Source organism: Ruditapes philippinarum, unplaced genomic scaffold, assembly GCF_026571515.1.
Source record: "Ruditapes philippinarum isolate M1 unplaced genomic scaffold, ASM2657151v2 ctg439_1_1_1_1, whole genome shotgun sequence".
Classification (NCBI taxonomy): Eukaryota; Metazoa; Mollusca; class Bivalvia; order Venerida; family Veneridae; genus Ruditapes; species Ruditapes philippinarum.
In genome coordinates this window covers 1-11,131 of record NW_026862043.1, presented here as the reverse complement: position 1 = coordinate 11,131, position 11,131 = coordinate 1, and the positions used below count along the sequence as shown (strand labels likewise).

Genomic DNA, 11,131 nt, shown 5'->3' with positions numbered 1-11,131 from the left:
GGTCCCAAAAGATCCCCAGTCCCTTTCCCATCCCGGTATATTTTGCCCCGAACTTTTACAAATGATCCTTAGGAAATTTTTTACACTTAAAAATTCCCAACAAAAAACAAAAATTTTAATTGTTATAATTCCAATCTGGTGTATAAATGCTCATGTAAAATGTAATTATTTAAAAACATGTCCTGTTAGTAAAATCGAAATACAAATTTAAAGGATTTTGGTATCCAGTACATTATTTGTACAATACTTAAATTTAGTTTGAATAAATACTTTTGTTTGAAAGTTATAGCCCACGTCGGACAAACGTATATGTCGCGGGGACATATACGGCCGAATAAATCACAAGGCTGTGTTTTATGGGCCTTATTACGTTCCCTGCCAATTTTTGGAAGTAAATGGCCTGGACCTAATATGTCACACCATTTTACATTTTACTTCAGTAAACTTTACAATTATAATTTCGTCGTTTTAACCTACCTTACAATCAAACGTAAATAAACCGATCATCACCACCACCACCAAAACAACAACAAAACATCTTATGTTCATCAAATTTGAGTCAAAAACTGTTGTCTTAAATATTTGTTGGACATTTTATATTTTTATTTTGATAAAAATTTTCGATAATGTATGTCCCCACCCTGAGGGAGAGGGGGATTGAAAACGTTTTACTGTCCCGTGCGCCTGTTGCCGAGTACGTGCGTCTGTCCCGTTCCCGATGCTCCATAAATACTTTAGTTAGGGGTCATGAATTTTGAATTACCAGTATTTGAACTTAAGGGCATGGTCATGGGCACTTGTAAGTTTTATCTTACGCGCCACAAAAACGGTGACTTTGACATGTACTTTTTAACAATGACTTTATTTACCATAAATAAATTAAGTATTTTACGCCGTGACTTAGATATAAGCAAAATCAAAACTTGTGTGTGTTAATCACGAAAAAATGATTTTTGAACACTTTCATAAATAATTTTTCTTCAGGCTGCAAACCAGATGTAATAATTTAAAAGGTCGGTACACACTAGAGGAGATAGTTTATGAATGGGTGTTCTGTTCACTCCACATTTATAACTTGCCCCCCCTAAACTTTGTACTATGCTAAAACCATCATGGTCTATGCATTCGAAATGGACGACTGAACGCGTTGAAGTTCAAACAAACTGTTTGACAGACTTAAACATGCATTCTACGTTTGCTTTTTGCATGGTTGCAGCATTTTTGCCATTCAAGCTCTAGGAAGCTGTGATTCTTTCTTGATGAATCACAAAGTATGGTTGATACAGTGATAAGAGGTAGTGGTGACCTAATGGCTAAGATGTTTGCCTCTCAATTCCAGGATTGTGGGTTCGAGTCAAACTCGGGTCACGACTATGTTTCCTCATTTGATACCAGTACTGGCTTGTTCCAGGAAGCGGACTCTAAAGTGATTAATATAAGTTGAAAGAACGTGTTTCGCAATCGAGCATAAATAAATATGTTGAAACTAATAGCTTGTAGATTTTTACAATATATATTTTAGTGCAAGACCCTTGTTTGAAAAAAGGAGAAAAAAAGAAAAAATATTTTACAATAAACAATCTTATCATAATAATTATGGTATTAAAATATAAAATGTATTTTGCAGATACAATTATTCATAATAAAAGTTGAACACTTTATATTTCAAAAGTAATTTAGTAAAATAGTTCAAATCTCGCACGAGATTCCGAGAAAATCGGGATTCGCTTATATTTGGAAGCTATGTATACTGTAGTGGCGCAAGCCGAGTCTGATATAGGTTTAGAAGCAGTGTAGGATTCAAATTCGCAATAGAATGAGTATTATTCTCAACAATGTATGACTTCTTTATTTCACACCACCATTTTTGACATTTTGACAGAACTTTGTTACTTCAATTACAATAAGGATATGATATAGATTTTGGACTCACAAAAAATTGAAAAACAGGCTATATGGTGCATGATATTGATTTCATATGAATCTTTTGGACTCTATTATTGGCATCGAGGCTTAATTGATAAGATTGGATTCTATTGGAACATCACATGGTGCAAATACTGAAAGTGCATTGGTTATATTTTATATGGTTTGAAATAAAGTGAGATTTACGCCAAATTATCGCTATAAATAAGTATACATAAAGTACCATTATGCGGTTCTGTCAATCTTAGTAAATGAGTGTACTCGAATCTTATTTGAATTCTTCTCTCTTAATTACTGATTAAATAATAATAATAATTATAATAATAATAATAATAATAATAATAATAATAATTTTAACAAAAACAATTATAATTTAGATTTAATCAATTTATTCATTAGTCTTTTAACAGTAACAAAACAATTATAACCGGAGTTCAGCCGTTGCAGCTGAATCTCTAATCTCAAAAATTCTCGCTCGTTATCGTAATCCACGTGATTTCAGTCCAGGTGATCCCTGCAGTTTGTTTAATCTTATTATATGTCTCTTATTTATATGTCTCTTATTTAACGTCCTTCGAAGAATTCCGCAAGTAACATACACATGTACGGATTTTTTGCAAGATAAATTGCATTTGTTTTAAATGGCGAATTGTATACTGATCTCGAACATGACCATATTAATCCTGTATAAGTGCAAGTAGCTTTTCCTTCCCTACAGGAAGTATTCAAATAGTTACACTAAATATTAAGTATTCACAACAAGTAATACTGTCTTATTGGTTCCACCATTTTCTCCCTCGGCGTGACACGTGTAATTGCCCATGTCGTGCACTGAAATCCTATGTTGCTTTATACGGAGCTCAAGAAAGCGCACTGGAAAATTATCATTTTCTTCTTCTTCTAAAACCTTAAAGAAAAGTAAAGTACAATACACTTAAAGCTACATGCTTCAAATCTTTACATAAAAATGTATAAATGAGCCGCGTCACGACAAAACCAACATAATGGGTTTGCGACCAGCATGGATCCAGACCAGCCTGCATATACGCGCAGTCTGATCAAGATCCATTCTGTTCGCTATTGGTTTCTCTACTTGTTATAAAGTTTGTAAGCGAACAGCATGGACCCTGATCAGACTGCATGAATGCGCAGGATGGTCTGGATCCATGCTTGTCGCAAACCCATGATGTTGGTTTTGTCGTGACGAGGCTCAAATATGTAAAATATTCAACATTGCATGTGACGGTCTTCATTTTAATTAAATTTACTATTAAATCGCCGTTGGTCCACACAATTACGTAGAAATAGAATACGTGTTCACTATTTTCACAAATTTCATATTTTTGAAAATAATCTGTGCAATAGGCTAGCTCATATCCATTTTAAGTACTTTTCAATTTTTTTAAAAACAGATAAACAAGGCTGTGCTTATAGGCACATAACGTATAAATTTGCGGGTAAGATATAAAAAGCAAAGAGTTAAAAATTGCAAATCAATTTTATTTATTTTAATGAACTCAATGAGAGTAAAATAAAAACAAAAGACCAAATAACTCTTCCAATAACTCTTATAATATATAACTTCTCTATTCTAATTCAAACTACATATCCAGTCATGTTCTCCGTACGTTGACAACGTCATTCGGACCATACCAGAAAAAAGGACAAACTTTCATTCTGCCGAATCGTATTTGCCGATTAATGGCATCATGAAATAAAGCAACATTAAATTTTGTAAAGGTATGTAAACAATGTACTAATCGCTACTATACCTCATATTTCCAATCTGTTGTAATTCTCTGGCCCTTACTGTTTATCCAAAAAGCCTCTTTCATTGGGGATGCTTGAATAGCACAGCCCATTGTCACCGCTTCACTAGGTGCGACATGTATCACAGACTCCATTACACTTACTTCCGGTAAAACTAAAATTAGTATTACATGAAATTAAAATTGTTCTTGCGGCTGCAATCAAATATTACTTTAACGCAAAATACCACAAAGTGGAGACATTCAAGTGCCTTATATGACATCTGTGTATATTTTGTATCAGAATATATCGTAGGTCAAAATATTAGTTTTTCATAGTATAAATATAAGTAAATAAAAGTGCAAATCTGAGGTTTGAATAGTAAATATTTTTGGGTTAATAGTGGTACAAATATTGGTTAATTAACGTACAAAATATGAATTTATTGGTTTGTCAAAGTACATATATATGAGTTTATCAAAGTACAAATATGGGTTAATTATAGTACATCTATGATTTATCATAGCACAAATATGATTTTATCATAGTACAAATATAATATTATCATAGCACACAAACAATATTATCATTGCACAAATATGATTTCATCATTGCACAAATATGATTTCATCATAGTACACATATAATTTTATCATAGCACACGTGCAATTTTTACATAACACAAATATGAGTTTATCATAGTACAAATATGACTTTATCATAGGACGAATATAATTTTATCATAGCACATGTGCAATTTTATCATAACACAAATATGATTTTATCATAGTACAAATATGACTTTATCATAGTACAAATATAATATTATCATAGCACACAAACAATTTTATCATTGCACAAATATGATTTCATCATTGCACAAATATGATTTCATCATAGTACAAATATAATTTTATCATAGCACACGTGCAATTTTATCATAACACAAATATGATTTTATCATAGTACAAATATGACTTTATCATAGGACGAATATAATTTTATCATAGCACATGTACAATTTTATCATAGCACAAATATGATTTTATCGATATCATAGCACACGTATGATTTTATCATACCACAAATATGATTGAATTATAGTATAAATATGATTTTATCAAAGCACACATATGATTTTGTCATAGTACAAATATGATTCTATCATAGCAAAAAATTTTTTTATTATTGTTTAAATATGAGTGTATCATACATGTAGTACAAATATTGGTTTATCATAGTACACATATAGGTTTATCATAGGACAACTATGGGGTTTATATTAGTATAAATATGGGTTTCTTTTGGGACAAATGGGTTTTATTATAGTAAAAATATGGGTTTCTTTTAGGACAAATGGTGTTTTATTATAGTATAAATATGGGTTACCATAGTACAAAATATGGGTTTACCATAGTACATATATGGGTTTATCATAGTACATATATGGGTTTATCATAGTACATATATGGGTTTATCATAGTACATATATGGGTTTATCATAGTACATATATGAGTTAATAATAGTTCAAGTATGAGTTAGTTTATCATACTAAAATATTTGTCTATACCACAACAAGTATGTTATATAACATATAAAAATATTTCATATAACATATAAAAATAATTTTAAATAAATCATGTTTGTGAAAAGAGGTTAGCATTCAAAAGCCCATTTGGAAATATAAATAAATTAAATGAAAATTTCAGAACTACACAACTGTACATTTTTATTCCTTTTGGTTTTTAAGTATGTTTCACAAGCAGGTTTTTTAGTATGTTTCACAAGCAGGTTTTTAGTATGTTTCACAAGCAATGATTCAACTGCAAGTTCTACTGACAACAAAACATATTGATTTGAAATATGTTGAACACTTTCACTTCTGTGAGAAAGATTCAAAGTTTTAATTTTATTTCTTTGTATAATAATAATGCTTTTTAATTCTTATTTTGTACCTTGAGTGATAACAGAGTAAAATCAAACTTGTGCTAACAAAGAGAAAAACAAAACTTGTACATATAATAAAGGAAATAATTCAAACTTCAGCTAAAAGAGAAAACTCAAACATTTCTTTAAAGAGATATTAAAAGAGATAATTCAAACTTACACTGAACAGTGAGTTGTATAGATTTTTCCTTGAATCCGTGATCGTTTGTTGCTTTACAAGTGTAATTATCACTGGCATATCTTGGAACGTTCCGAATTATCAACTTAGGTCCCTTGATACCTTCAATAACTGTCAATATAGAACACAATATATTTGATAAAATTTACTGACCAGTACATGCAACATATAAAATCAACATTTTCTCTTCAATTAATGTTGTAAAGTCTAAATGGTCAGATAAAAGCAACAATATTAATAATGTCTTTTGTAGTTAGTGGAACATTTAACGAGTTTATTATTATTATCAATGGTCATATATCTGCGTTTTCCAATGGGTAATAGATGGTTCATTGTTCTAAATTTACTTAAATTTTGCCTGTGTCAAATGGAAGTACATTTAAATATTTTCCAAAACAATGACTATATTTTTATGTACGATAAACTAAGCACTTAGAAGATGTATCAATAGAACTATGCTATTTTTGTAAATATTTTGATAATGTAGTCTAAGCTTCACAATACGTTTAAAGTGATTAATATCATTACTTTCTGTTGTTAAAAATATTCTGACATTAAAGCTTTTACAAATATTATCCGCTATTTTAACTTACATTTTCTGTGTCGAACCTCGATGCCATACTATATCCGGTTCCCGGTAAACCCAGAAAAAAATACATTTTAATCAACTAATGAATGTTCACGGATAATAACATGAGCTGGCGACGATTGATCCTCTTCTATTGTCGGTGTGTCTGTAAAGTTAATAAAACTTGAGTTTACCCACACTTTGTTCTTTTTCATACGTTTACATACAGTAATGATTTTTTTCTTTTGATTAACTAAAAAAAACTTAATTAGTGTCTAAAATAGAGCTAGTTAAGTTATAGAAATGAAACGGGGCGTCCGTGGCCGAGTGCTTTAAGGTCGTTGACTACAAACCACTTGTCTCACAACGTACTGGGTTTCAATACAACTTGAATTTCTTTTTAATTAAAACATGGACGTTGAACATATGTTACTCGTTATTTACACGATAGAAGAACATATAATTATGTTGTTTAATACTTAAAATATTTAAGTTTCCAATTTGCTACGCTGAAAAATAAATGAAAATTCAACCTAAATCAAAATCTGAAACAAGTAAGAACAGTTTAGATGTAAGTGAAACTTTCGAAATAATCTTTATAACTAAAATACAACAAAACTGTGAAGGTAAATGTTAAAACTTATACATTATGTATATATTTCAAGCGAACCTGAAGTGTCTTATTTTTCATGTGCTGTTACTAGATCTATAGTACAGCATATATACATGTATAGGATTGTGACATTAGATATCTTAAAGACGGTTTACATAGAAACTAAGTGGTCGTTTTATTATAAGGGTGTGAAAAAAAAACCCATAAAAACAGTCGAACATCTTGGTTATTACCAAAATAACTTATCCAAGAGCAGAGATTTGTGATTGAAAAAGGACGTAATAAATTACATACTCGCAGATACAAAGGTAAGTGATGTGATAAATAGAATTATCATGCACGATTTTCACGTACGTTCTAGGGCAACTGTGACCTCTGACAAAATGGTCCCCATTCGTTGTTCTGCACTTGTAAGTATCCGCAAATCGTCTGGTCAGTTTCAGTATATTAAGTTCAAACTCGCCAAAAAGCCAGGTTTTCTACCTTCATTTGTTTATTGTACCTCACATTTTGTATCCACGCGAAAGCATTTCGTGTCTACCATTAAAACCATCGTACCTTAAATATGTTTTTATATCGGTAAGTCATCTGGAGACGAAAGGCTTCTTTTCTTTTCAGAAATATATTTAACAACATATATAATATATATTTTAATCATATAATTTGAATGTACATATTTTGCTATAGACCTTTTTACAATACGATTTTCCATAGCAACGAATGTTGCATTTCGCGCATGCGCATTCTGCGTAGGGCAAAACGCAATAACGGTGTCTACAGTCTATCATTCTTTAAGGCTTTAATAAATGCAATTTCATGTTATGTCACCCAAAAACATTAATTTGGGGATGACTAAAGGCGGTAAGTACTGAAAACGTGAATTTATTTTTAAACAGATCTACGAAAATGTGCGGGAGTAATAATTCAATGGTCAAAAAGGGCACACACATGTCGTTTGTTTAAGGTATCATTAGACGACTTTTTCGTCAGTAATTTAAATTGAAACAGCAGGGTGTTATAGATAAAACTTTATTACCCTTGTATTACATAATTTTACCCCTGTATTACATAATATTACACAATTTGTATTGTACACTTCCTTAGAATAACTGGATTGGTCAGGCGGCAAGTGTCAAACAGATTGGCACGCGAACGGTTGTTCATTCAACCAGGACTTTTAAATACCATGATATAGTTAATCAGTTACGCTTATTAAAATGATAAATTATGTAACTTTTGAATATACCTATCAATGTTTATGGATTTTGAGAAGGGAAAAATTGTGTGACATGCATTATTAAAAATATCATGTATTACGAAGAAGCGGATAAAATGTGTGTTATATCTCTTGCAAACAACCCATCTTAATTCTCTAGATTTGAGAGAAAAAAATAATTATTTAAAATCTATTTATGTGACTTAATTTTTTTCTGTTTGCATCACAGGCAAGTCGGATAAAGGATAATATAATCAGGTATATTGAACATTATCACTTGTTCTGGTAATTTTCAGAATTAAAATTAATCTCGATTTCATGTTTTAAAATTTCTTTTGTTTTTATATGAACTATTTTCACAGCAAATAAGTTGACTTTTCATTTGCTAATAGATACATTTCCACATCTTCTTTAAAAAAAAATGATCTCAGTGTCAGTCCGTGATCGTAAATTCTTAACCAAGTATCTTTTCCATGCCTTTTTATGACATTCTTCGCCACAAAGCTATAAGTCATCTTTTCTATATTTTGTTAAAAGCTATTTCATATAATTTTCTACCGTATACCCTTGAAACTAACTCGATATCGTCTATGAACTTCTACTATATTTCTATGTAGGGCGAAGCATTTTCTGCCCTACGCAGATTGCGCATGCGCGAGAAAATTCTAATTCCGGTCGATTTTTCATAGCAACGGACCGCGTCGTTAAAAGGTCTATATTTACTGCATGGATAACATACATTAATTTGAACCAAATGTAAGAAAATGGTCTTAAAATTTTCTTTTTAAGTTTATTATGCTATACCCAAGTAACCAGTAATGACCAAGATTTGTCGACACTTCCGTGCCGTCTGTTCATGGTCTGCACTTTTTGCTATTAAATCAGTTTATATTTTTAATTATTCTCTAAAAATGGAAAATTCAAAGATGGGCAAGTCCAATTAAAATATTCAGCTTGAAAAGGAGTAATACAAATGAATCGCTCTTTAAACACAGATATTTTTTCAATTATGACTGCAATTACGATATTAAGTAAATTAAGTTATTGTTTCTATAACAGACAAAGGAAAGATTTTACTACCTATAATCTATTGAAGAGTGTTAATATGCCAATTAACGCTTTTTTAAAAATTGCATCAATTTGTCTCATGATACTGATGGGGACAATCAACTCTAAAATTGAAACTGACGACGTCATTCATAAAGGAAAATGATAATATTAATAACCATTCACCATCACTATCATGACCATTGCCAATCACCATCACCACCACCACCACCATCATCATCATCATCATCATCATTAATTCAATATAATATGTGAAGAATTTTAAGAGATGATTTAAATTTATTGTTTAATAAAAATAATAAAGAATGTGAAACACACAAAATAAAGTGGGCCAGGTTTCAGTAAATTTATTTAAGACCTACGTTTCGGCTTTTCAAATAGCCTTCATCAGGGTTAATTTGTTGTTGTACGCAGAAATGATAGAAACGCTGAAAACAGAACATGAAATACATTGACTTACTTCCACATTACTATTTGGGTACGACGGGGTCAGTCTGCACGGTAGTTTGCACGAGAAATCAAGCACACAAGACTTTGTAATTCCCTTGGACATATCACTAAGTATCACTTCCGTACAAACTACAAATTATAGAGAAAAAAGAATGCAAAAATAGGAATGAGTTCGAAGAAAAATAACTTAGTAACTTAACTAATTTAGTATTATAAATAATCATATTAGATTAGATTTCTCGGTCATTTTGGAGACACAATCAAACTGAAATGTTAAGTACAGTAATTCCAGACATCACACACCAATAGTTTTCCCAGATATAACAAAAGACTAATAGATTTTTTCGAATTATATAGTTTTTCCCAGATATCACAGAACTCTTGAATTGTTCTAGCATTTGAATTTTTCCAGATATCACATAACACTCATATTGTTCTTCAACTCAAGTTTTCCAAGCCATCACAAAACACCCAGTTTCTTCAAGGTGTATAGTTTTTCCATATATCACAAAAGTCTTGAATTGATAATAGCATTTATAGTTTTCCTATATCATTACGTTATACACTAACTTTTCTTGAAGTATGGTATTCCGAAATACATCACATAACACTCGTAGATTTGTTAAGTTCAGTTTTCCCATATTCTTAAATTGTTCTAATTTTATAGTTTTTTCAAGACACCTCTTTACACTCTTCATTTATTTCTAAATCACACAACACTCTAGAAATAGGCCTAGAAGTATTCCAGATATCACATAATACTTTAAAAATTTTTTTTTTTTTTTTTTTTTTTTTTTTTTTTTTTTTTTTTTTTTTTGGAACCACGTTTAAGGCCCGTTTATTTAAGAAAAAAATAATACAATACAAGTAAACAAACCATGATAACTTTAGCATTTTCATTGACATGTAGATAATTAAAGAAAAAAAAATTATTTTGTTATGTTTTTAGTTAGAATATATAAGACATTTTAAAAAGTTAAGAGGTTCATTCATTTATCCAATTACACAAGAAAAGGGGCAAAAGGTTGAAAAGTAAATAAAAAGTAAAAAGTAAATAAACTGCTTTAGTAGCATTTTTTTCTTCATGTACTATTTAGAAATCAAACAATTCAATTAGATTTATCCAGCAATTTTCAAATTCTTCTAGTGTATCATTTTGTAACGCAACAAATCTTTCAATTTTTAATCTGTTTAAAAATTTTCTTTTGAAGATACTTATATCTGGAGTTTGTTTTTTTAATTTACTGGTGTAAATGTAATATTTTGAAAAGAGAAAAATATACGATGTTTTCTTATCTTTAGCATGAAAGAAAGATCGTGAAATTATCATACGTAACATTTATTGCTATTTCATTAAGCCATTTGAATAAATTATTCCAGAATATTTGTACTGTTTGGCAGTCCCAAAAATTTTT

The 11,131-nt window shown here is 30.3% G+C and overlaps 1 long non-coding RNA gene across 1 annotated transcript; it reads right to left on the bottom strand.

The window, feature by feature from the left end:
• Positions 1-2,298: 2,298 nt before the first annotated feature.
• On the bottom strand, positions 2,299-6,038 carry LOC132717750 (uncharacterized). Its single transcript, XR_009623986.1, has 3 exons — positions 5,784-6,038; positions 3,699-3,850; positions 2,299-2,833 (listed from the first exon to the last, which is right to left on the bottom strand). It is a non-coding gene; the product is annotated as an uncharacterized LOC132717750 (long non-coding RNA).
• Positions 6,039-11,131: the final 5,093 nt, after the last annotated feature.